At 42.4% G+C, this 27,973-nt stretch overlaps 1 pseudogene; it reads right to left on the bottom strand.

Annotated features, from left to right (window-relative positions):
• Positions 1–10,448, bottom strand: part of LOC133087186 (calreticulin-like) — a 29,397-nt pseudogene extending 18,949 nt beyond the window's left edge.
• Positions 10,449–27,973: the final 17,525 nt, after the last annotated feature.

The raw sequence follows: 27,973 nt of genomic DNA, 5'->3' as shown, positions 1-27,973 counted from the left end.
GATATTATTAGTTACATTTTGCGTCTAGTAAGTGGTGCACCTGAGATTTGAACCCAAATCTGTTTGATTTCAAATACTGCCTCTTCTCTGGAAGGAGAGGGGGATGCAGGGAAAAGTGTTATGAAGAGAAAAAGCTTGTGTAATTTTAATAATAGCTACTGCTTAGCAACTACATGTCAGGCATTGTGCAGAGGGCCTTACATGCATTATCTCACTGTAGTCCAATAATAGCTCTGTGACAAATGTCCTATTTTTTTCCCGCATTCAAAAGATGAGGAGAGTGGAACTCTGAAACTTGTCCAAGGACAAAGTTTGTAAGTTAAATGAGTAAGCAGGCTTGGACCCAGGCCTTTGCAACATCAAAATCTGTGCTCTTGATCCCTATACTATATGGCTTCCCATGAAATCATGTGTGTAAAAAGTCCTTTATAACCTAAAGAGTGTACAGCAAATGTAAGAATCAACCATAGTACTTTACAGTTTGTAATTAATAAAGTTATTTGTGTATAGTTTGAGTAATGTCTGTCTTCCCCACCAGACTGAGAAGTTTCATAACTATTTTACTAACCCTTGTGTCCCAGTTTCTAGCACAGAGTAAATCACCAAAAACATTTGCTGAATGACTGAATGGATGCATGGTCATGCCTTTTGCCTATGCCATAGATTCTCAGCCTTACAAATGGATTGACTCATTTATTAATCCACTTGACAAATGTTAATTGAGCCTGGCATGCATGTTGAAACAGTTTACAGCTTTGACCTTGAACTTTATGATAGGAGAGGTTAGAACAGAACTCAGAACTTCTTATCACTAATCATTTTTTCTGGGTGAACAGTACTGATGCAAATCTAACTTGCCACAGTTTAAGATGTCCTCAAATAAGGAGCCTTTCTTGTTAGGAGAATAATGTCACCTGGTTAATAAAGTTCCATTTTAATGTTTTATACTTTCCTCTTAACATCATAACATCTTAACTCATAAAAGGCTCAAGCCAGAACGACCCTTCGTGGTCATTAACCTGACCTCCTTGTATTGTGTATAGAGAAAATGAAGCCAAGAGAAGGAAGCGACTTGCTCATGAACACAGTTGCCAGTTACAGAGCTGAGACTAGAGCCCAGTTCTACTGTACTCTGATCCTGGGCTCATTATTCCTTCATTCAACAAATATTTCTTGAGTATTCATTCTATGCCAGGCACCAGGGGCACAGACTTGAATCTGACAAGGTCCCTCCAGGGACCTATGAGCTTCAGGGAGCTCAGAGTCTGAAAAGACAGACAAGTAAACAATTACAATACAGTGTGGTAAGGGGAGTGATAGAGGGACACACAGGACAGTGAAATTCAGAAAAGCACTGACTGCCCTCCAGAGTCAGGGTAGATTTCAGAGAGGGCATGCCTGAAGAAGAACTGAAAAAGAAGAAAAGGTAGGAGTGGGTGTTCCAAACAGAATGTCTTGCATGTGGAAAGGCCCTGAGGCATGAAACAGCATGGTGTTTCAAGGGAAATGCAAGCAGTATTGTATGGTTTTGCAGGGCAGAGGGACCAGATCAAGGAGAGCTCTTATTAATTGAGAGGAAGAGAGCAGTGTATTTACCAAGGTTGGATGCTACCATCTTTTTTTCCTAGTTAAATCTTTCCTTCAAACTGTTCAAATATCTGTATGTCCCCAGAGATCCATTCAACAAAAAATAACAGGTGTTTGGGTGCTCCCACATCTAGCCGATAAATGCACATAATCACAGCCACGTCTGTAAGGATGCAGAACCAAGGAGGCCAAATAACAATGATTCTTCTGTCAAATGAACTCATTTCCAAAATGTACCTCCCAGGATGCCTGGCTTGTGGTATAGTTCAAATCAGAAGACTGGGCTAGGGCCTCATCTCTTCCACTAGCTTCGGCAGGATCTTCAGCCTCTCTGAGACTCAGTTTATTCATCTATAGAAAGGTTTTACCTACCTCATCGTTTCTGGGAGAATTAAATGAAACAGCATGCAACACAGTGTCAGGCACATCGTAAGTGCTCAATAAGTACTACTTGAAGCCGAATCTGTGTATGTGTATATGTATACAAAGATACATAATATCAAAGGTAAAGAGAGAAATATTTGTAGTCTTGAAGGTAAAAGTTGTGCCTTCCCCAGCACCTAGTCCTGAGCCTGGAACCGAATAGGTCCTTTAGAAAATGCTTGCATAATTAGATAAAAATACATATTTGTCACATTTATTCAACATCATCAGATTATATTTTGCAAAAGAGAATTTGCTAGATAAACTAAAGCTTACCTCTTCAGGTACCAACATTTTGTCTACCGTTTTCAATGGAAAAGTTTTGTAGACATTATAGAAGACCCTGACCCATTATGTAGAGAATCCTAAACAAAATTTTAAGTTTCTTGAAGACTCAAGCTCTGTACTAGGCTGTAATGTACAGCAGAAGTGTGAGTTTGTTTTGAAATTTTTCTGTCTCCGCTGTTCCCGTTCAGCTGTGAGCACTCACTTCTCCCTGAGGTCAGTGTGTTTGCCTCTAGCAATCTACCCAGCTCTTGTGAAACCGGTGGACCTACGTCCCGCTTACCTGCCTGCCAACTTACCTGTTTACTTCCTTTCCTTTCTTTCTGTCTACCAGTCTAACTGCATGTCTGCCACATAGACCATAGTCACTCAGATATTTATCAACTAGTAAAAAGCCTTATGGGGTGGTGAATAGCACTGGATAAGAATCTTGGGTCAATCACTTTTCTGAATCTGTGTTCTCATCTGTAAATAAGGATTATATTTAAACTCTTTAAGGAAAGGAACACTGTGCATGTAGTAGGTACTCAATAAAAGTTTGTTGAATGATAGATTGGCATGAGGACCAAATTAATTACGATAATAATAATAATTATTATTAATTAATAGGATGATGATTAATAATAACTATTAAAATTATTTTTTTTGCTGTCATTGAATGGGTATTGTAGTGGGTCCTCCATTCATTTTGTAAGCTGTCATTTCTAATCAACTATACCCTAAGAAGCAGATAGCCAAGTTTGCTAAGAAAGTGAACATTAAACAAGAGCCCATATGTTTGAACTATGATAGAATTTAAGTCCTTCACTTAAATTTTTGAACTATGATAGAATTTAAGTCCTTCACTTAAATTTTTGCAGAGAACCTACACTGTGCCAGTGTGAGTGCTAGACGCCAGGGTACAAACAAGACATAATCCCTCAAAGAGCTCAGGGTCTAAACAGAGAGACAGACAAATCATCTGCTTTTCTTATTTTATATTTCTTGGATTTTCAAAGTAAATAATTTATTGTAGAAGATGTAGAAAGCCCAGAGGAAGCAAATATGCAGTAAAAATATCCATAATCTACCTCCCAAGATGACCATTGTCAACATTTTGCTATATTTCCCTCCAGCCTTTTTTTTCCTTTTCTGTATGTTAACAATGGCTCCTGCTCTCACCTCCACATCCCTGCAGCCTCTGGAGAAATCCTTGCCATCAGTTTGTACTTGAGACCTGGAAAGGCCAGCTGGATCAGGCCTCTTGGGTTTGGGCATCTGTCCAGGGTGATTCTTCCTCAGGCCCAGCATGTCCAAGTATCCACAATCCACAGATGGTCCCAATAGCTTATCAGTCATAAGCCTGAGCAGCAGGCTGTTCCTCAGCAAGTCTGAGCCAGCTGGGCACAGAGGTCCTTTGTCTCAGAATGTCTCTTCAGCCAAGTTTTCATGGTCAAGTCTGAGAACTGACAGAATTAACATTCACACACACGCGTGCACACACACACACATGCAAGCACACACACACAGACCTTGTGACTTCTGCATCATTCAGTCCCTCATCTGAATTCCAGTTTCTTTCTGTCTGATTTTGTACTTTGACAATGGTCTTTGCCGTCACCATTAGCTGTCCCCCTCACACCTGTTTATGTCACTAATTCAATGATTCTCCAATTCAATCAACCACAATTCCTGCATATTTTAATGTGCCCTTTTTTTATGCGAAGTCTGAGATTCCAAAAGCTCATGTTGTCCCTGAGGCCACTGGTATGATTACCTGCTGGCCACCTGACACTTGGCAGCTTGCATCAGTGGCCAGTGCATCCTTTATGGAGGTAAGAGACCTGGGTTCAACAAACATCTCTGCCACTGACTCACTGTGTGACTTTGGGGAAACCACCTCTCCTCTCTAGGTCTCAGTTTTCCCATCTGTACAATGAGAGGGTTGAATTCTAAAAACCCCCTAGTTGCCAAGTTGCAGTGTGGCCTGGAATAGTCTGGGAAAACAGCAGAAAGAAAGGAGCCTGACTCAAGCTCTGCCACAAACCCATAAATGGTCCTGCCATGTCATATCCTCTCTCTGGACCTCAGTTTTCCCATCTGTAAATGGGGAGAAGGAGGCCATTTGGGGCTAGATGAGCATTCAGAGCCCTTTCAGTTCTGACATTCAAAGAATCTAAGCTTTACCTTTCTTGGGGTTGCCAGGCACTACTTAAAATGTGAGCTAGAAGGCCTTCAAGTACCAGATTCATGGGAGGCAGTGGGGTGGGGAGCAGGAGTAATGTGAGAAAAATCAGTTTTGATATCACACAGTCCTGGGTTCAAATCCTGACTTTGCCATTTAATAGCTGTGTGACCTCAGACAAATTATGCAGTGTTTCTGAGCTTCAGTTATACTGTCTGTAGACTGGAAAAATAATTACTTTACAGAGTGGAGGTGAGAATTGGAGTGGGTAAAGCATCATGCCTAGTGAGTAAAACTATGCTTAATAAAGGTTACCTAAGGCATCGGATGCAGTGTAGCTGTAAAAATTAGAGTTCAAAAGGAGGAAATTCAGTTCCAGAAAGAAATGGAAAGACAGAACAGTTCTCTTCATTTTTAATAGTTTTTAATTAAAAGAGTAACACAAGTTCATTGTAGAAAATAAAGCAAAAAAAAAAAGTCATCTGAAATTCCATTATTTACCATTTACATTTTGGTATATCTTCATCTATTCCTTTCCTCTATGCACAAATATATTTTACATAGTGACAATATATGCCTTATATGTAATTTTGTGCTTTTTATAACTAAGCTTAGATCATAAACACTTCTCCATGACATTAAGAGCTTTCCAAACATTATATGGCTGTATCATACTTCACTTCATTGGGCCCCTACTGATGGATATTTAGGCTTGTCTCTGAATGTTTCCGATTATTAATAACACACCCCATCTCCAGTGACCTTCCATCCATTCCAGTTTAGCCATCTGCCCCTACATTCACACCTTGGACCTTATCGTGACCAGAAACTGCTCCACCTCTGAAATCTCAAACCCAAACTCCCCCCTCCATGATTGTGGCTTTCTATCCTCCAACTCTCACGCTCTGTTACTCAAAGTACACCTGTTCTTTGATCCCCTCCATTTTTTTCCAGTCAACTGTCTCCTTCCTATCTAATTCTCACAGTCCTTCCTTCTTCCCTCCCTCCCTCCATCCTTCTTTCCACAAATTTTTACGAGCATTTTCTATGAGCCGGGCACTGTACCAAGTGCAGGGGTTGTAAAGTTGATAGAGATGTGGATCCATCACCTTGCTCACTCCTCTCGACCATTTGCCTTTCTGCTCACTCCTCCCCTCCCCATTTGCCTTTCTGCAGAAGCCCCACTGTGTCATCCAAACCTTCTACCTTCACTTTCCCTTTGCATACCAAATTACCTACTTGAGCCCTACATGACTTCCTCTCTCAGCCGGCATTCTCCAAAACATAGCCCACGGCTGTCCTGTTCATTTCCCAGGTCCTCATCCATCCTTCAACCTACTGTAGGCAGCCTTCCACCCCCACCACTCCTCTGAGTCGTGAAATGGTCTCTTAACTGCAAAATGCAATGAATGCTTTCCAGTTTGCCTGTTTGGCCTCCAAACCACTTTTGACACTAGCTGTGTAAACTTGGGAGGGTCACTCAACCTCTTTGAACCTCAATTTCCTCATCAGTGAAAGAGAGATATCATCTTTCTGACAGAACTGTTGAGAGATTCAATAAAATAAGGTATAAAGAAAAAAATCCACTGGTACACAATAACCATTCAACAAAGATTAAGTTCTGACTCACTGCATTTGGATTCCTGGGTCCCTGACAAACAGGAAGTGTTTGCCTTGGCTAGTATGAGCATTCTGATCTCTCGAAAGGGTCATTTCCCAGTGCAATTCATTCATTCATTCAAAAATAATTGAGCATCTGCTATGTACTTGTTCTGCGGGCTACAGATACAGCAATGAACACAACAGAGAAGCACTGTGTTCTCAGGAGGTGAATCTAATGGCGAGGAGAAAAAGAAAGACAATGAATAAACATGTAAACAAGAAATGCATCGAACAGTGAAAAGTATTCTGAAAAATTAAGCATGCAAATGTTCATGAGGGAACTTTCAGGGGTGATGGAAATGTTCTATATATTACTTGTGGTGGTGGTCACACAGGTGTTTATATTTTTCAAAATTCAGTGAATGATACACTTCAAATGGGTTCAGTTTAATGTATATAAATTATATCTCAAAAAGGTTGATTTAAAAAAATTAAATCATACAAAGGGATAGATATGTATATGGGGGGATACTTTTTGATAAGAGTGAACAAGAAAAGCCCCTCCGACATTTAAAGAGACATTTAAGCAGAAACCTGAATGATGAGAAGGAGTAAACCACGTAAAGATCTCAGAGAATATTCCAGGCAGAAATCACAGCAAGTGCAAAGGCCTTGAGATGGGACTGAGCCTGGAGTGTCTGAGAAATAGCAAGAAAGCCAGTGTGGCTAGAATGTAATGAAGAAGCAGGAGATAAGATTGGAGAGACAGGCAGGGATCAGATCACGGAGGTTCTTGTAGGTCATGGTGAGAAGCCTGGATGTTATTTTAAATCTAATAGAAAGAGAGTGGTGGTTTGTTTTTTTTTTGAAAGGTTTGCATTTTTTTTTTTTTAACTTATTTATTTATGGCTGTGTTGGGTCTTCGTTTCTGTGCGAGGGCTCCCTCCAGCTGTGGCAAGCGGGGGCCACTCTTCATCGTGGTGCGTGGGCCTCTCACTATCGCGGCCTCTCTTGTTGCGGAGCACAGGCTCCAGACGCGCAGGCTCAGTAATTATGGCTCACGGGCCCAGTTGCTCCGTGGCATGTGGGATCTTCCCAGACCAGGGCTCGAACCCGTGTCCCCTGCATTGGCAGGCAGACTCTCAACCACTGCGCCACCAGGGAAGCCCCGACAGTGGTGGTTTTTAAGTTCCAGAATGCTACAATCTGATTTATATTTCAAAAGAAGCATTCTGAAATTTAGATGAGAAGAGACTATGGAGAAGCAGGAACAGAAGCAGAGAAGACACTCGAATTCCTGCAACAGTCCAGATGAGTGGTGATAATAGCTTGGACTAGCATGGGCAGCAATATGAGAGGTAAAAAAAAATACCATATTCAGAATATAATTTGAGGGTAGAGCCAATTGGACTTGTTGCTAGATTCGATGAGGGGAAAATAAATAAAAAAGGAATCAAAGATGACTCTTAAGACTTTTAATCTAAACGACCAGGTGAATGGTTGGGTCACTTACTAAGATGGAGGAAACCAGGGGAAGAGCAAGCCTGGAGGAGAACACAAGAGTTTGCTTTAGACATGTTAAGTCTGAGATGCTCATGAATTTATGCACATCTGGTTTGTATATCAGCCTCATATGAGTTTGGAAGAACAAGCCAGCGTCTAAATCTTCCCAGGTCTGTGTACCCTAACAGTATTTGGTTTCTGGGTCTTCTACTCTGAGGATAAGCCTCGGAACCCTGGTGACCCCACTACCCAACCCTCCGCAGTCATCAGCCCCTCAGCACATCTCTCTGATATCTCTCCTTTCAGCATAATAATTACATTTTGGGTTGATTCCTTTAAAGTAGGCACTGAACATCAAAAATTAACATCTCTAAGTCCTACTGCAGGAAGATTGCCTGGAACATCATTTTTCTTCATGGGATGTGATTTTTGGATGCGTTTGTGTGTGTGTGTGTGAAAGTTCAGTTCAACCATTCAATAATCCTTTTTTTAAAAATAAATTTATATATTTTATTTATTTTTGGCTGCACTGGGTCTTTGTTGCTGTGTGCAGGCTTTCTCTAGTTGCGGCAAGCAGGGGTTACTCTTCGTTGTGGTGCGCGGGCTTCTCATTGCAGTGGCTTCTCTTGTTGTGGAGCATGGGCTCTAGGTGCGTGGGCTTCAGTGGTTGTGGAACGTGGGCTCAGTAGTTGTGGCTCAAGGGCTCTAGAGCTCAGCCTCAGTAGTTGTGGCGCAAGGGCTTAGTTGCTCCACGGCATGTGGGATCTTCCCGGCCCAGGGATCGAACCCGTGTCCCCTGCATTGGCAGGTGGATTCTTAACCACTGTGCCACCAGGGAAGCCCCAACCATTCAATAATCCTTTACCGGGCACCTGTCTAAGCCAGGCACTGACTTTGACACTGGAAACAGAGGAGAATCAGGTAACAACCATAGTGTGAGTAGGGCTGACGCAAAGGAAGCATAGAAGTTGAGGGACCTAGCGGAGGCCTAGGCAAGGCTTCCTGGAGGAGGTGATATCAGGCAGAGCAGCCTTTTCTGCACATAAGGTGCTGGATTTTGGTCATGATCAACTGTCTTGGGGTTTGGGACTTAGAGCCCCTTTTTCTTTGATTCCAAAGAGTATTTCAGAAATATTTGTCAATAACACCCTTGGGAATTTCACTCTTGCCACACTGGGCAAGGAGGGTTCAGTCCTTGGGGAAGTGACTGCAGATCTGTGCATGTTCTCTGCCTTCTGACAGGAAGAATTGTGTTGTGGGTAAAGCCACCCCAGGCAGGCGGGGGTGGGCAGGCGGGGCAGGAGCTAACGGTCAGAAGCTTAGCCTCACAGTGTTCACTGCATAGGATAGCTGAGGTCAGTTAGGAAGTGGGGGACCAGCAACCTACACTTGGAAGAGGCTTGTGCCTTGTCAAAAGGTTCCGCCACAGCCAGTCAGTGAAGCTGAGGGCTTCCTGCAACCCACCCTTCAGCCAAATCCGAAACATCTCTCCTGTCTGCCCCTTCCCCTATCTCCCCACATACCCCCTACCAACCCCCTCCCCAAAGCCTCTCCACTTTTCACCAAGAAGATTACCATAGCCTCCCAGACGGTTTTTTTATTTGCTTGTTTTTGGGGTGTTTTTGTCTCCAGTCTCAACTTTGGTCAGTTTCACAGTACACTCTTCACATTTTTGTTGATATGTTCTTTCTAATACCCAGGCCAGATCTTGTTTCTCCCCAGCTTGCCATCTTCACTAGCTCCCACTGCTTTCAGCGAAAGGCCAGGCTCCTTAGCCCCCTTGATCCAGCCCCTGCCTGTTCTCCAGCCTCCCCTCAACCACCCTCCCCTTCACAATTTCCAGTTTCCTGAAGATGCCACTGCCGACTGTGTCATAACTGGGAACCTTTGTACGTGCTGTTCTTCTGCCTGGAACACCCTTCTCTCCATCCCTGCCCCTCAGATAAATTCTTACTCATCCTTCAAAACCCTGCTTGGGTTTCACCTTCTCCCTGACTATTTCCTGTCCGGTCCCCTTGCCTGGGTTTATTCATTCCTTCCTCGGCACCATCTCTGCAGCTTGTTCTCAACACAATGTTACTTGTATTGCACATTAGGGAATTGAATCTCAGAAAGGGGAAAGGGCTTATGCAGACTTTCACGGTGGAATATAGACTCAAATCCAAACAATCCTGATTCCTAGGCAAGTGCCCTATCCACTGCACTCTCAAAGAACTAATCAGATTTTACACACACACACACACACACACACACACACACACACAAACACACGAAGAGTATTTTGTGGGCTGAAACAGTACCATTGAACATCTGTCCTTAGGTAAATAAGCCCTAATTCTCTGATATTCCTGAGTCATTCCAGGGAGGAGGCTGGGCAAGGAGATCTCCTACATCCTCTGAGCTCTGATATTTTATGAAACACAAAATTTTACTATCACAATTAGCGCTCATATTTTCCCTCCAGAGTTCACTTCTGTTTTTAGGATGAAGGGAAGGGAACAAGCATTTATTGCATACCTACTATATACCAGGGGAGATGCTTTACATACCTTATCTCAATGAATTCTCATAACAATTTTTGCAAGATGCCTTTTGCTGTCCTCGTTTCATAGGCAAGGAAATTAAAATGTAGACAGGGTAAACTACTAGCCCAGGGTCACATAGCCAGAAAGGGAGGAGCAGAGATTTGAACTGTAGACGGCTGGGGCAGGTGATTGAGGAGGGGCAGGTAGGGTCCGGTCTACCTTCGCCCGCCATCCCCTCCCGCTCCGCCGAGCCTCTCACCCCCGTCTTGGAACTCCTCGCGCAGGTAGAGCCGGCGCTGCGCCCGCGCCCCCAGTACGCAGGTGGCCAGCAGCAGTGGCAGCAGCGCCAGCCCCTTCATCTCGCGGAGCTCGGGGTCCCCACGCCCAGCCTCGGAGAGCCGCTAGCCTAGCCAGGTGCTCCGCTCTGCCGCCGCCTCTGCCCGGGCCCCGGGTCGATGGCTGAGATCACCTGCACCCCGCACCTGACTGTCTCTCATTTGCGGCCTTGCGGGTAATAATGACCGCAGCCAATGACTGGGGACCACGCGCTGAGAGCGCTGGAGGATGGAGGTGGGGGGAAGGCGACCAAGTGTTGAGGGAGCTACAGGGCAGGGTCCCTAGGGAGTGGGGGCGTGGCAGGGCCAGCTCAGGCTGGCCTCTGGGGTCCCGCGAGCCTGCTCATTGTTGGTGCAACCTGTTTCGAAGTGCTCTCACATGCTTCCTTCCATCATCCCTCTGTCCGTCCATCCTTCCATCCCTCTTTCCTTCTATCCCTGTATCCTTCCTTCCGTCTACCCATCCACCCACAGGGCCTATGCAGGACAATAACAGTGTGATGTCTGTCTAACAGAAACACCCAGGGCCTGAGGGGGCCCAGAAGAGGCTTTAAATCAGCATGAGAGCTCAAGGAAGACTTCCTGAAGTGGGTGACAACAAAGGTTAGCCAGGCAGGAAGAAATGGGGAGAGAGGAGCAAAAGGAATACTATGTGCAAAGGCCCAGAGGAGGGAAAGACTTGTAACTTAATATCACTTCTACAACAACCCAATACCATGCAATTGGTATCATTTCCCTTATTGTGAGGCAAGTGAAGCTCAAAGAGGGAAAAAAGCACCAATATTAGTTGATCATCATATTGTGTGCTAAGCACTGTACCAAGACCTTGCCATGCATTATAGCATTTGATCCTCACACTAACCTTATAAGGTCAGTGTTATCTTGTGAGACTTACTTTATGGACTCTGAGAGACAAAATGACTTGCCAAGGTCACAGAGAGATGGAACAGGGACTAGAAATCAAGCCTTCTCATTCCAGTGCCTTCACTGCACCTTCATTCAACTATTTATCTGTTCAATAGCTATTTATTGAGGTCCTACTATGTGCCAGGCACTGGGCTAGGTGCTGAAGATATACAGTGGAGAATAAGGCTGACAAGTCTCCTGCTCTCGTGGGGCTCACTTTCTAGTGGGGGAGACAAAATCATTAAGGAAGTAAACAAATATCAGATAATGATAGGCATTCAAAAAAGCAAAACAAGGTTATGACTTAGAGAGTTGGAGAGAGATGAGGGGAAGGCTGATAGGCTGGGAGAAGAGTGGAAGTCCTCTTCAGGACTGGTACTGGTTGAGACCTGAATGAGAAGCCATGTATTGATCTGGAGACAAGTGTTCCAGGCAGAGGCAACATCAAGGACAATGGCTCAGAGAAGGGGAATAAGTTTGACTTATTTGAACATTGGAAAGACAACCAATGTGGCTTGAGCAGAGTGAGAAAGGAGGACAATGTCAAGAGGTGAGAAATCAAGAGTTTTAAATGGGCCTGTAGGCCATGGGAAGAATTTACAACCGGTGCAGTGGGAAACCCTTGAAGGGAGTGACATTATTGGATTTATATTTTAAAAAGATCACTTTGGTTGCTGTGTGCTAAGTAGAGGATGTCAGTGTATAACCAATTAAGGTTATTGAGTTCACAGTTAAAATATATAAATCTGGAGTTCACAGAAGAGGTCCTGGCTATAAGTATAAATTTGGGGTCATATAAGTGGTATTTTAGGCCACATAGCTAGATGAGATGGTTTCGAAGAGGGAGGGGAGATTGGCCAAGAATCATGCAAGTACCCCAGCCCTGGAGAACCCCAACCCTGAGAGGTGGGCAGAGAAAATGGAGGCAGCAAAGGAAACCATGACTGGCTCCTAAAGAAAGGGTTTCAAAGAGCTTCCCTCAGAATTCTAGGTTTTTTACCCATTGGCAGGGCAGTCTTCTCTTAAAGGGAGTGCCAGAATTGCAATTCAACGAATATTTCCTGATCACCTGCTGTGGGCAGGATGCTGTGCCAAAGGGGAGACAAAGGCAGAGAGGACCCAGTCCTTGGCCTCCAGGAATTCTTGAGCTCCCTGGAGAGATAGACCGTTAGGCAACTCACTTAGGAATGTGGAAGCCTGAGTATGGTGCCCTAAAAAAGACGAGAATGGGAATTCCCTGGTGGTCCAGTGGTTAGGACTTGGTGCTCTCACTGCCAGGGGCCTGGGTTCAATCCCCGGTCAGGAAATTAAGATCCCACAAGTCATGCGGGCACACACACACACACACACACACACACACACACACACACACACAAAATAGACAAGAACAGCAGGAGCACAGGGGCACAGAGTCATAAAGATGTGCCAGACAGAGTCCAATGGCTTTACTTGCATCATCTCCTGCGATCCTTGTAAAACAATAACTACTGTTATCTCCACTTTCCAGAAGAAGGAACTGAGTCTTAAAAATGGTGGGTAACTTGCCCAAGGATACACAGTTGACAGGTTGTAAAGCCTAGATACACAGCCAGGTCTGCCTCACTTTAGAGCCCAATGCTCAATCACTGTTTAAAATTTTGTGACTGTCTAATCGGGCTGGAGCATAAGGTTCCTGGGAAGATGGAGGGTCCGGAAAATAAGACACAAGGAGATAAAGTGAAAAGGTGGGAAGGGCCAAATTCAAGGTCCAGGCCTTGAATGCCAGCAGGAGTTTGGATTTGGTTCTTCCGGCCAGGGTTTTCCAACCTCAACACTAGTGACATTTTGGGCCAGATAATTCTTTGCTGTGGGGTGTCTCTCCTTTGCATCATAGGATATTTAGCAGCATCCCTGGCTTTTACTCATTAGATACCGCTACCACTCTCCACTCCCCCACAGATGTGGGAATTAAAAATATCTCCAGACATTGCCAAATGTCCCTCTGGGGGTTGTGTGCAAAACTGGTCTCCAGTTGAGAATTGCTGCTCTAGGCACTGGTGGGGTTCAGGGTTTTGAAAGGAAAGTGAGATGATAAGCATTAGGAGTGTCCCCTTAACACTAATAACCTCTACCATTGTTATACTCAAAATGTGAGAAATTGTATTATGTTTCAATTCTGATAAATTGGAATCACCTGTACTACTTTGGTAACATTCCCACAGACTCTGTTCATTTTTTGTGAAACAAGTAGATTAGGTTAAACATGTGTTCCTCAAAGGCACTGTAGCTTCTTTGTTGTTATGTTCTCTGTTCCTAACAGACTGAATGTTAAATGAATGGATGAATTTAAATTTTTTTATTATATACATAACTATATTTATCTTTAGGACATCATGCTGACATCAGAGATTTGTCAGAGGTCCAATATATAGTATAAGATAAGCATCTTTGTTTGCAAGGAAAGAAAGATGTCTGTTTTAATCTTTTGACCCCAAGATTCTACAAACTGATAAAATGCATAGGCTTCATTTACAGGTTTATTTTCCAGATGGGTAGGCCCACATGATTTTTGCAGCATTCACAGAGTTGTCTTCAATCTGTAAGAATTTACTGTTCATTGTTCACTGTATAAAGCAATTTGGGGTGACTTAATACAATTTAATTCAGCATTTATTGAGCTACCCCTAGGAACCAGGTACCGGGAGAGGAATGAAGGCACAGTTTCTACCATCTAGATGCATCTAATCAAATGGGATGTCAGGCTTACCAGGGCCTGCCTGACTTTGTTCTGTCCGTTACCTGCAGTGTGACTTTTGGCCAGTCAGGGCCATATTATGACTTTTGTAGGCCCTAGGCACTTTTGCCTTCATGGGCCCCAACCTCCATTAAAAAAAAAAAGTATTTAAATATATGTGCATCACTGCATGGCATAAAGACAAATATAATTCAGGCTGGATTCATTATTATATATTCATTATTATTATATTCATTTTAAAATTCTGATTTAAAAAGAAATTAATGTTGAAACATTTTCTTGGGCCCTGAATACTATGTCTACTCTGCCTAAAGTATAAGTTGGCTCTGGGGCCAATTACTGACCTCACCTAGTTCTCATTTCCTTCTCTTTAAAATTCTAATTTTGAAGGGTCATTATGAGGTTTACTTGAGATACTTAGAAGCTACATGAGGGCAGAAACCAAGTCTGATTTGTTCTCCACTGTATACCTAGCGCACTTGACAAAGAGTAAGCATTCAGTAATATGAATGTGAAATTATCCTCACAGTGCCAGAATACAGTGAACACTTGACAACTATCAGATTTCTTCCACCAGATGCCCTAGAGAACAGTTCAGAGCATACATAATAAATATCAGAAAGCTGGAATCTATGGTACAGACTCTGACTGTAACAGAAATTTGGATCAGGAAGGATTGTGTGGGTCTATCAGTTCACATGCTTTTTAATCTTATTGGTCAGTACATACATGCCCTGGGTCCACTTAATTACATTCATAACACAATCTATCATTAGCTATATAGATAGGGGAGTGTTGAAAATCATCAATTTTCCACTCCCATATGGTGTGTTTATGCACCATAAACCTGTTTATGCAAGGAGTTGTACCAGTATTGCTGTGTATCTCCAAATCCTCTGCAGATTTAATTACAAAGCTACAGAGTGAATGCATAAATTATGCATCAAGGCCCATGTTTTGGAAATCACTGTGTAGTCTTGGGAATTAGATAGGAGGTGAGATCTTTGTAATTGATAGGCTTCCACTTAAGGGTTGGAACCCTGTGAACCTGTGAGAACTTTTTTCTGTCTAAAGACAGTGTGTCTGCAGTTCTGCAGGGCTAGCTGGAAGTTTAAACTCTAAACAATAGATATCAGAAGGAAAAGAACTTTGCAAACGGTATTCAGCCTGGCCCAGGTCTCCCCCTCTAGCCCCATCTCCCACCATGGGTTCACTGGTTTACCTCATCCTACCCCATCTGGAAGGATATGCCATTCCCCAAATGCACCATACATAGTCTCAAAACGTTATGTCTTTACCTATACTGTTCTCTTTGCTTGGACTATTCTTCCCCTCTTCATTCTGGGAAACCCCAGAGAGAGTACCTATTCCTATTAGCTAATCTACTAGTGTTAGTTTCTCCTCCCTGAGTAAGAAAGCAAAGTTTTCATGTTGATAAGCTCAGCTCAAATGCTATTTCCTTTGGAAGCCTTTCCTACCTTCCCTAGAAAGAAAGGAAAAAAAGGAATGCACTTGGGTGTTGGACACCAGTTATGTAGAAGTACTATGCTGGATTCTTTGCATTTATCATCTTATTTAATCCTCAGGGCAATTCTGTGTGGGAGGTATTCTTATTCTCAGTTCTCATAATCTGAGGTCTAAAGGTTGAGTACCTTGGCCAAAGTCCCATGCTAGTAAAGGGTGGAGGTTGCACTGGAATTCAGTTCTGTCGCTGTCTCTCTCAGGCAAATAGTTACATTATTGGAGCTTTCAAAGCCTTCCATCATACCCCTCCCCTAACACGTCTCATTGTATGATAATTTATTTATATACCATCATTATCTGTCTCCTTCACTAAACTCTTGAATGAGAGACCAAATCTTACTTCTCTCTGTATCCTGAATGTGTGGCACATTGACTGGCATACAGTGGGTACTCAAAACGTGTTGATGGAATGAGGTGAATAATAACAGAGCACTCGGCAGTCTGCAAACCATTTTCAAATATATGACTTCATTTAATTATAAATAAGCATAAGATAAAGCCTCTGCCTTTGGAAGCTAGCAATATAAATGAGAAAAGCCATATGCAGGTGTAAAAGATAATGAACAAACAGCATTAGGAATAACAACACCGTATACCTATACAAAAAATAAGTCAACTGAGGCCAAGGAGAATGAGGACTAAGAAAAAGATTTTAGACTTGGAGAGAAAACCATCTTAGGGCTCCATTTGGGGGACATGGTGAGACATTTTTAATACCTTGTCTTATTTCATCTTCACAAAAACCCAGTGAAGTGATATTGCCCCTATTTCCCAGAAAGGGAACAAAGTTTCTTTGTTTGAGAGGTTAAGTGTTTTGCCCAAGATCACACAGCTGGTTTATAGCAGAGCCTATTCTATCTTCCAGTCTCTAAAAGCTCTCTTTGTCTTTTCTTTTTTCTTTTCTTTTCCTTTCTTTTCTTTTCTTTCCTTTCCTTTCCTTTTCCTTTTTAATGATAGCTGGATTAGTCTGTGCCAATATTTTAGGGGGTACTAATAATTTGTATGTTACTTTTACAGGTAACAAAAACATTTCAGCAGGGGTCTTCTGGCTAAACATTGTGGTGTAGTAGAATGTTTAGTTGTAGTAGTATGTTTCTTGGTTTGGGTTGGAATCCAAGTAACTTATTTAGGATGTGATGGCAGGAAACCTGGGTGGGAGTAGGGTAGTGAGACAGGGGAGTGAAGAAACCAAAAATATATGCATTATCAAGCTAGTTACCATGGTAGCCCACTGGAGCTCAATAATGCTGGGGGACTCTGGGAGACAGTATAGGACACATTCAGGGTGTCTCATTGGAGGGGTGAGGAAGCTGAGGTATTATCCACCAACTCGCCATCCATCATTGAGTTAAAAACTGCTTCTTGTGACATTAAATCTCTGAAACGCCTAGCTTGCTCTGCCCACAGGCCAAGTATGTTCTCTGGACAGAAAAAAAAAAAAAAATTAAAACCTTCAGGCAAAGAGCTGTAAATATTCCCTGTAAGCGGCTTTCAGTGTGTAGACGTGAATGCCAAGAAAAAATGGACAAGAAACCATTAGCATCTACTACAGAATGTAATGGGATACAAATCCTGCCTCTACCACTTCATTCTACATTCGAAAGAAATTCATTAAGTATTTATTGTAAGTCCATCATACACTAGGTCAGGGATCAGCAAACTATGGTTCAAAGGCAAATCTGTCCTGCTACTTATTTTTGTAAATAAAGTATTATTGTAACACAGCCATGCCCATTCATTTATGCTTTTGCCCTACAATGGCAGAGTTAAGTAGTTGTGATAGAGAATGTCTGGTCTGCAAAGCCTAAGATATTTACTATCTGGCACTTTACAGAAAATGTTTGCCAACTCCTGGGCTAGGTACTTCAGATACTGAGATGAATAAAATAAAAAACTCCTGCTCTTAGAGAGTTTAAAATCTAATGAAAAAGGCAGATGCGTAAAGCAATAAATGCAAGAAAGTGTTACAAGTGCTATAGTAGCCATTCAAATGAGGGAATGATAATCTAACTAATTGGGGGAGAAATCAAGAACATCTTCATAGGTGGAGGGGGCGGGGTAGTCTTAAAACAAAAAAGAAAATCTTTGTAAGACATGACAGGGCTTCCCTGGTGGCGCAGCAGTTGAGAATCTGCCTGCCAATGCAGGGGACACGGGTTCGAGCCCTGGTCTGGGAAGATCCCACATGCCGCGGAGCAACTGGGCCCGTGAGCCACAACTACTGAGCCTGCGTGTCTGGAGCTTGTGCTCCGCAACAAAGAGAGGCCGCAACAGTGAGAGGCCCGCGCACCATGATGAAGAGTGGCCCCCGCTTGCCACAACTAGAGAAAGCCCTCGCACAGAAACGAAGACCCAACACAGCCAAAAATAAAAAATATAAATAAAATAAAAATTAAGAGCTTTGAGATATAATTTAAAAAAAAAAAAGGCAGGTGGAAATTAATCTGCTTTAAAAAAAAAAAAAATTACCAGAGAAGGACAGCCCAGTTAAACAGGACATTCTCAATTAAAAAAAAAAAAAAAGACATGACAGACACTTTAGCAAAAACCCTAAAATGAGTGGGTATTTTTTAGACAAACACAGAGGAGGAAAGACATTTAACACAGAGGGGGCAGAAATAGCAAAGATGTCACACAGATCAACAATGAGATGAATTTAGGAAACTAGTGTCATATTTGGACATGGGGAGAGGAGTGACTCTAAGAGTAAGACTGAAAAGTAAGGAATTATATTTTATCTTTTCTTTAGAAATATGAATGGCTCCCACAGTTAGTGTGAAGGCCAGGCTGAAGGGAGCAATAGTAGAGTTGATAACTCCAAGCTATGATAGCGATCCAAGCATGAAATGATGCAGGCTTGAACCAAGATGGTAGCAGTGGACATGGAAAGGAAAGGCCATCTGTTTCCTGTGCAGACTGATACACTCTACCCTGTCAATAGACTGGCTTAGGTGTCTCCCCTGGGCTCCCATAGCACCCTTCCTCACCACTGGTTTAGCATGAATTGTCCTGTGCAGCAACACATTGTGTTCCTTGAGGACAGGAACCATGCATGACTGACCTTTGTCCTCGGCACTTGGTCCAGGGCTTGACTGAGAACTGGTGCTAGGGAAGGCTACTTCCTGAAAAAAGTGAATGAATACACTGCAAATTTTTGGCTGCGGTGACTTGTCTCCAAGTTTGCAGTTGACATGTCGTGTCAGCTCATGTGGAGACCTAGACAGATAGAGAATGAGGAATTCTGCAGGGCTCCTGATTGGGGTAGAAGGCTGTTCTGGCAGGACCTGATAGGATATCACTGCTTGAACTGTGATGCTGGTTTATTCCAGCTCCTCAAGAAGGCAGGCATATTATGATTATAGATGACAAATACCTGGAAAATTCAGAGATGGCATAAAAAATACCTGGTATTTTTTATTGTAATCTTTTTTTATTCCTTCACAAAATGGCATTTTTTTCTCGTTATAAATAAATGTTACTTGTAGAAAATTTGGAAGAGACTAAAGAATTATAAAGAAAAAAATAGTCAACAACAATCCCACAAACTGACTACAGATGTTTTTCTGTATATCCTTTTTTTTTTTAATAAATAAATTTATTTATTTCTTTCTGGCTGCGTTGGGTCTTCGCTGCTGCGCGAGGGCTTTCTCTAGTTGCGGCAAGCGGGGGCTGCTCTTCGTTGCGGTGTGCGGGCTTCTCATTGTGGTGGCTTCTCTAGTTGTGGAGCACGAGCTCTAGGCGTGCGGACTTCAGTAGTTGTGGCACATGGGCTCAGTAGTTGTGGCTCGCAGGCTCTAGAGCGCAGGCTCAGTAGTTGTGGCACATGGGCTTAGTTGCTCTGAGGCATGTGGGATCTTCCCGGACCACGGCTCAAACCCGTGTCCCCTGCATTGGCAGGCAGATTCTTAACCACTGTGCCACCAGGGAAGTCCCTGTATATCCGTATAGTCTTCTGGGAAGATATGCACATTTTTAATAAAATTAGAATCATACTATATATATAATTTTTTTAACATCTTTATTGGAGTATAATTGCTTTACAACGTTGTGTTAGCTTCTGCTGTATAACAAAGTGAATCAGCTATATGTATACATATATCCCCATAACCCCTCTCTCTTGCGTCTCCCTCCCACCCTCCCTATCCTACCCCTCTGGGTGGTCACAAAGCACCAAGCTGATCTCCCTGTGCTATGCGGCTGCTTCTCACTAGCTATCTATTTTACATTTGGTAGTGTATATATGTCAATGCTACTCTCACTTCGCCCCAGCTTACCCTTCCCCACCCCCTGCTGTGTTCTCAAGTCCATTCTCTATATCTACGTCTTTATTCCTGTCCTGCCCCTAGGTCCATCAGAACGATTTTATTTAGATTCCATATATATGTGTTAGCATACATTATTTGTTTTTCTCTTTCTGACTTACTTCACTCTGTATGATGGAATCTAGGTCCATCCACCTCACTACAAATAACTCAATTTCGTTTCTTCTTCTTTTTTTTAAATAATTTTATTTATTTATTTATTTATTTATTTATTTATGGCTGTGTTGGGTCTTCGTTTCTGTGCGAGGGCTTTCTCTAGTTGCGGCAAGTGGGGGCCACTCTTCATCGCGGTGCGCGGGCCTCTCACTATCGCGGCCTCTCTTGTTGTGGAGCACAGGCTCCAGACGTGCAGGCTCAGTAATTGTGGCTCACAGGCCTAGCTGCTTCGTGGCATGTGGGATCTTCCCAGACCAGGGCTCGAACCCGTGTCCCCTGAACTGGCAGGCAGATTCTCAACCAGTACACCACCAGGGAAGCCCTAAATTTCGTTTCTTTTTATGGGTGAGTAATATTCCATTGTATATATGTGCCACATCTTCTTTATCCATTCATCTGTCAATGGACACTTAGGTTGCTTCCATGTCCTGGCTATTGTAAATAGTGCTGCAGTGAACATTGTGGTATATGTCTCTTTTTGAATTATGGTTTTCTCAGAGTATGGAGAACAGTATGGAGGTTCCTTAAAAAACTAAAAATAGAACTACTGTATGACCCATACATATATAATTTTTAACCATTTTATACATATGTATGATTTTGTATTATACTTTTTTCATTTATCATTATATCTCAATTTTTAATGACTGTACTTCAGCCCATCATACAGATCTATTATAACTTATTTAATCTTTTCCATATTGTTGGGCATATAGGCTGCTTTCAGGGTTTCAGTACTACAAACAAGATCCTTGCACATAAATCTCTGATTATTTCCTTACCAATAAATTCCCAGAAGTTCTTGACATTGTATTGCTGCAGCAACTGGAGAAAATCCATGCTGGTCATGTGAAGGGATATCATAGTTAACTGATATCCACAAACAATTTATAAAACTCAACCTAGCCTCTTTAGTCTTTTGCTTAGGCCCCTGGGAAAGTTTGGGAATCACAGAGGAGTCTCCTTTTATCATTGTTGTCATTGAGCAAGTTCCTTCATTAAGGTCCTGGTCCCTGAACTTCCCTGGTGGTGCAGTGGTTAAGAATCCGCCTGCCAATGCAGGGGACACAGGTTCAATCCCTGGTCCGGGAAGATCCCACATGCTGCGGAGCAACTAACCCCGTGCACCACAACTACTGAGCCTGTGCTCTAGAACCCGCGAGCCACAACTACTGAACCCGTGTGCCAGAACTACTGAAGCCCGCACACCTAGAGCCCATGCTCCACGACAAGAGAAGTCAGCGCAATGAGAAGCCCGCGCGCCACAATGAAGAGTAGCCCTCGCTCGACGCAACTAGAGAAAGCCCGCGTACAGCAATGAAGACCAAATGCAGCCAAAAAAAAAAAAAGAGTCCTGGCCCCTGTCCCACAGCTTTCCTCTCAGATTCAACCCCTGCCATCAAATGGGTAATTTCAACTTCCATGTAAATGAACTTTCCAGCATCATGGCCTCACAATTCCTTGACTTCTATACCTCTCCACACACTTCAACTCTCCACTCCTGTGGCTATATCCTCACCCTTCTATCACCTGGAACAGTTCCACCGCTGAAACCTGAAACTCCTCTCTCTGATTATAACCTTCTTTCCTCTAAACTCTCTTAATCCCACTAAACCTCTCAAACCTCAGAGGAGATCCTCTAGACTCCTTTCTCCTAATCTATCCTCCTTTTCTGCCACAATCAGCCTAAGATCTCATGACCTCTCACATCAACCAGTACTCTCAACTCCTTTCTTCCCAGTCCTTTTGCCATACCTACCCTCTAAATCCCCTTAACCTTGGATAATTCCAATTATGTGCCCCCTCTGTTCTTACAGTCAAGTTACTAAGAATTGCTGGGGAAAAAAAAAAGTCCCACAATCAGATAAAGGAGTGCTGCTGATAGTTTGTATCCTTTAACTCAGCTAGGCTCTCATTGCTACTTGGAAATTCTTTTTCATTTCACAGGGCCCTGCCCTCTCGCCTTTCATACTACATCATCTTCTCAAAGTTCACTATCTAGTCTACTCCCTGTCTCCCCACCTCATTTCCCCCTCTATCTGCCAATAACCTTATAAATAGAGTCCACAGGTGAGGAGGTCTCTGCATTTCTTGCATATGACCTTGAAAAAGTCTTCCTCAGCCTTGCCTTCCCCAAACCCTCTCATTCTTTCTCTAGTCTAATTGTTCATTCTCAGTCTTTTTTCTTGGCTTCTCTCTCTCTTTTTCTTTTCCCCTTCTTTAAATGTTGCTGTCCTCCAGGGTTCCCTCCTGAACCATACCCTCTGTACACATTCCCTGGGTGATTTCAGTGCTTCCCATGCCTTCTGCTACCATCTCTGCTTTTTTTTTTTAATTTTTTAATTTATTATTATGTATTATTATTATTTTTTTGGCCACACCAAGCGGTTTGTGGGATCTTAGTTCCCTGACCAGGGACTGAACCTGGGCCCTCGGCAGTGAAAGGGCCGAGTCCTAACCACTGGGCCGCCAAGGAATTCCCTTTAGCTACCATCTCTGGATTAAAACTCTCAAATGTATAATTCTAGCTCAGGTTTATTTCTTGAGCTCCAAAGTTGTAATATCCACTTGCCTGCTGAACACCTATTTCTACCTCGATGTGCCACATACATCAAATTCAACATGTCCAACATTACATTTATCCGTGTTCCCCCAAACCAACACCTTTTCCAGTGTTCCCAAGCTAGAAATCTGGAGTCCACCTTGATTCCTCCCTTTCTCTAATCCCTTAACATTTCTCCTCTCCATCATCTTCCTTTTCATCTCTTCTGTTCCTGCTTTCATCTAGTCTTCATCCTCTCTCCTCTAGACTTTTACAGACTGTGGGCTTCTTGACTCCAGCATGGCATCCATCCTGGTCCCAGCAGATAGAGTTGTCCTCCTAAAACATGCCCTGACAATGTTGCATACGTGATCACAATACATTGTGTATGAACTCATTAAAGACATTGTGAGATAATTGCTATCTGTATTCAAGGAGTGTGTAATCTGCTATGGGACATAATAAAGGGTAAGATTAGTTCTGTCTGGCTGTTGGCATAGGGTGGGTGTCCGAATAAGCCCTCAAAGAGGAATTGACATTCGAATTGGGACTTGCATGATCAGTAAAAATTTCCCCAGGCAGATAAAAAAGGAAAGGTCATTCCAGGAAAGGGGAATACAGTTGACCCTTGAACAGCAAGGGTTTGAACTGTGCAGGTCCACTTATACCTGGATTTTTTTTCAATAGACTACTACAATATTATCCGAACCATGGTTGGTTGAAATTGAAGATGGGGAACCTTGGATACAGAGTGCCAACTCTAAAGTTACACAAGGATTTTCCACTCTGCCTAGGGTGGGTGCCCCTGACCCTGCATGGTTCAACGGTCAACAGCAACAAGAGAAAAGCAAGGAGCTCAGTTCAAATCAGTTTCACAAACATGCAGTGTGGGCTGCTGTGTCCCAGGCAATGTTCTCACATTGGGGATACACGGGTGAATAAGTCACTGACCTCAAGGAGATTATAGTCTTGAGAAGCTACTTTTTCCTCAACATTTATTGAGGAAGGAGGCCCAGGAGATTTAGCCCCTTAATCTCTATTAACTCCTCTAAACCAACTCAAATAAATACAAAATATAAGTAAAAACTGTTTCCAACAAACCAGCTTCCCTTGCCTCCCCTCACCTTTTATCCAGATTGCCTGGTGCTGCTAAGTGGCTTCCACTGTTTCATTATTGTCCATATCAGGCCCTGAGCTAAGTTGAGGATGCACATATGACCAAAACTTCAAAGAATCCACTATCAGGGGCGGGGTTGGGGGGCATTCAGTCTCTGTGAACCACACAATAATCGACGCTATAAGGTGTCCCAGAACCTCCGTTAGAAATTTGTTCAGAGAATAGGTGGGGCACAAGGGAATGAGGGGTCAATTCCATCTGAGGGGGGGAGGATGTCTGTGAAATGTTTAAAGCCCAGGGTAGCCGTAATGTGCGTCTCCAAGGGGACATTAAAAAGGGAGGGCAAAAGATGAATGCATTCCTCCTTTACTCTCCTTAGAACACTTACAGAATCTAGATGTCCTAAAATATTTTCTCTCCCTTCCCCAGCTCGCTTCTGCCTCAAAATCATAGCTGTATTTTCCTAAACATGATATTTCACTTTCTTGCTCTCTAGCTGGAGGAAAAGGTGGGAAAGAACTGGGATTTGTTTGTGGACAAAATAGGCTATGTCTTATTTTGCTTTTTCTATATTTAAAATCAATCTTCTGTTTCCTCTACAATCAGCAAAGAATGGTCAAGTTTTTGTAGGTTTCTGTGTTTTCCCTTAAGAAGGCAGCATTTTGTAAATGTTGTTTTATTTGATGCCCAACAACTGCCAATTAAGAAACATGACAACAACAACAATAACAAAAAGCAGTTGGTGGGAAGTTTAGGAAGAGAAGGCAACAAACCAGCAACAACAGAATGCATTTTGAAACAATTTGCACCACCAATCTTGGCTGTGGAAATGTTGGAAATCATTTTTGCTAGAAACTTCAAAAAAAATTACATTTCAAAACAGCTGTGTAGAGGAAGGAAACTTCATATTGAGAAATGCCGTTTTTGTTCTTCCTTAAAAAAAAAACTTGATTACTTAAATAATTATTCAGTTGTGCAAATTTGAAAACTTGATCTTGTCTCTCCCTCCCTTTATTCCCTCTTCATCTAATTCGATTGTTTAGTGGGTTTTAAAATCTCATTTCCAAAATGTTTCTCAGTAAATATGCAGTACAGTATCTTTCCCCTTCTCCATCCCTGCCATCATTGTTCTCATTGTTCACGTTTAGACTATTTCTACTACTTGCTTAGCTTTTTAAAAGTTTGTCTCCTTGCTTCCAGTCTTGCCCATCTCTGATTTGTTGTCAGTTTTGCTGCCAAAATGATCTTTTTTTTTTTTTTTTTGGCCATGTGTCATGCGGGATCTTAGTAACCTGAGCAGGGATCGAACCCTGCAGTGGAAGCGCGGAGTCTTAAGCACTGGACCGCCAGGGAAGTTCCTGATCTTTTAAAAATCACATCTTTAGTTTAACATTTATTGATATTCTAAGTGGCAGGATAAATTACCTGTCCTTGGTAAGCGTATGATGTTTAATGGTAAACATCATCTCTACCTTCTGATTCTGAGTCTGACCCTCATTTCCTGCTCTGCTTCAGCTGCTACCTCATTCCAAGAGAGGCCAGTCACTGAGGAATGTGGGAACGAGAGCTGCTGTGTCTCCACCATGTTTAATTTTAGCTGATGATCTAAAGCATGTAGTTAGACACTTGGTGTAGAATGTAGAAAAAGTGCTGTGCAATTGGACATGGTCTTAGGAGTCAAGAACTGCCCTTGCTCCTGGCTCTTCCTGATGACCTATGTTTTGACATTTGAAGTTAAGTAGAGCCTGCTGATGCCTCCGTGAGCCTGATAAAAGTTAAAGCTGATTTAGAAGTTGATGATGCTTCCTGTGTCAAGTCCAAGACCTTTATTTACACATAGACAATGCAAATATAGCTTGCAGCTGGGGTTGAATGGATGTGGGGTAAAAAAACCCCTAAATTCTAATTCTGGTTCTGCTGTTTACTAGCTGTGTGATCTTGGGCAAGCCATTTAATAAGTATGTGTCCCAGCGTCCTCATCTGTAAAATGTGTGTAATAATACAAATCTTAAAGGATTGATGTGGGAATTAAAGGAGAAAATGTAGGTGATGGTTCTTAGCACAGAATTTGGAACTTAGTAAGTCAGTTTTTTGGGTTTTTTGTTTTGTTTTTGTTTTTCTTGGCCGCACTGCGTGGCATGTGGGATCTTAGTTCCCTGACCAAGGATCGAACCCGCGTCTCCTGCATTGGAAGCACAGAGTCTTAACCACTGGACCGACAGGGAAGTCCCAGTAAGTTAGTTTTAGTAGAACACATAATTCAGATCAAACAACAATTTTTAAGTACCTCTGTGTGCCAGGCATTGGTCTAGTTTCTAGGGCCACAGAGATGAATATGATCTGGTTTCTGCTCTTAAGAAGCCAATGGAGGAGTAGTAACTGACACTTTGTAAATCTTTTAACTCAGTCTGAATAATAATATTTCAAGATCCTAACACTTTGTTTATGCCAAAAGACATCAGCAACATGAGGTTTTCTGCTGAATAATGTTTCTGGAATATTAAGTTTCTACGAGAACTGTGTAGTGTCTTTTGGTGAGGCCACGTAGCATAACAAAAAGATAGACATGTGTTTACATTGGACTCAGATACTCACCAATTAATACTAATAGGTACCTGGGCAAGTTGGTTAATCTCTTTGAACCTCATTTTCCTTAATTGTGAAATATGGAAACTAACACATTCATAGGGTTATTGTGATGATTAAATGTGATAAGATATATAACACTCCTGGCACAGTTCAAGGCACAGTCCCTGACACAAGGTAGATAATATATGGTAGAATTAGTGAGAAAAAAATATATATCCAAAAGGAAAAGAGAGTAGCTTTGTATTATACTCGGTTGCATGGATGTTTCATGCCCTTGGTTAGCTACTAGATAGGAACTGTGTCTCTTCAGCTTTAGCTTTCTTGAAGGTGCTAAACATGTGCCTTGTTTTCAACAAACCGTTGAACTGTAAAGTCTAAGAAAGAGGCTATCCCAAAGAAAAGGAAGGAAGGGGGAAACTGGAAGGTAGTTTTTATTGGCTGCTATCCCCTTCAGATATATTCTTATTTACTACTTAAATTAGATAGAGATGATTACCTTCATGCTTACAGAAGAGGAATTTCAGTCCTACAAAGGCTTACCTAAGGCCCCACAGCCAAAATAGCAGAGCCAGGGTAACCCATCCTCCTGTTCTTACTTCCTTCCTTACCTAAACTAGGTTTCATAGTACATAATCATAATCACACCCCTGGATATCACTATGAACTTAATTGTCCTCTCCCTTCACTTTGCTCACTTGGATAAATCCAGCTCTCTACACACTCTGAGCTAACTCCTGAACAGCATGACATTGCTGAAGAAAAGCTGATATCCCTGTTGACTGGTCTCATTTTTAATTCATGATCATAAATCTTTTAAAAAATATTTATTTATTTATGTATTTATTTATTTTGGCTGTGCCAGGTCTTAGTTGCAGCACACGGGATCTTCATTGCATCATGAGGACTCCTTAGTTGCGGCATCGGACACTCAGTTGCAGCATGCATGTGGGATCTAATTCCCCAAGCAGGGATTGAACTCAGGCTCCCTGCGTTGGGAGCAGAGGGTCTCACCCACTGGACCACCAGGGAAGTCCCCATGACCATAAATCTTAAATGGGCGTGCAACACTGCCCAGCAATCCTACTCCACTTCTATTGTTTTCTCACTCTTTGAAATGACACTTTCAAACATTCCCCTCTTTTTTCATGCCACATTTTCTTCAGAAAATTCTAAAAACTAATATATATTGAGTGTTTAGTATCTACCAGGTACTATTCTAAGGTTTTTACATGTATGAGCTCATTTAATCCTGAAGACAACTTTTTATTATCCACATTTTAAAGATGGAGAAACTGAGGCACAGAGTAGTTAGAAAACTTGCCTAATACCATATAGCTACTAACTAATGGGCCTGAGGATTCAAACCTAGGTACTGTGGCATCAGAGTCCACATTCCTACCACTAAGCTTTGAGCTTCTCCTCAACTAAAAGCAGATAGAAGCTTATCTATTTCTCTACCACCAAACTACCAATCCATGGCATTTGAACCCATACTCACTGCTCTCCCTCTTGTTACTATGGATGAAGTATAGCTCCTGGTTTTACTGGTGAATTTCACCAAACATTCAAAGAAAAATTAATGCCAATCCTTCTCAACCCTTCAAAAAAATTGAACAGAAGGGAACACTCCAAGACTCATTTTACAAGGCCAGCACTATC

This window comes from Eubalaena glacialis, chromosome 3 (genome assembly GCF_028564815.1).
Source record: "Eubalaena glacialis isolate mEubGla1 chromosome 3, mEubGla1.1.hap2.+ XY, whole genome shotgun sequence".
NCBI classification, from domain to species: domain Eukaryota; kingdom Metazoa; phylum Chordata; class Mammalia; order Artiodactyla; family Balaenidae; genus Eubalaena; species Eubalaena glacialis.
Note: the sequence above shows the minus strand (reverse complement) of the source record. Positions and strands in the feature narration are given on the sequence as shown.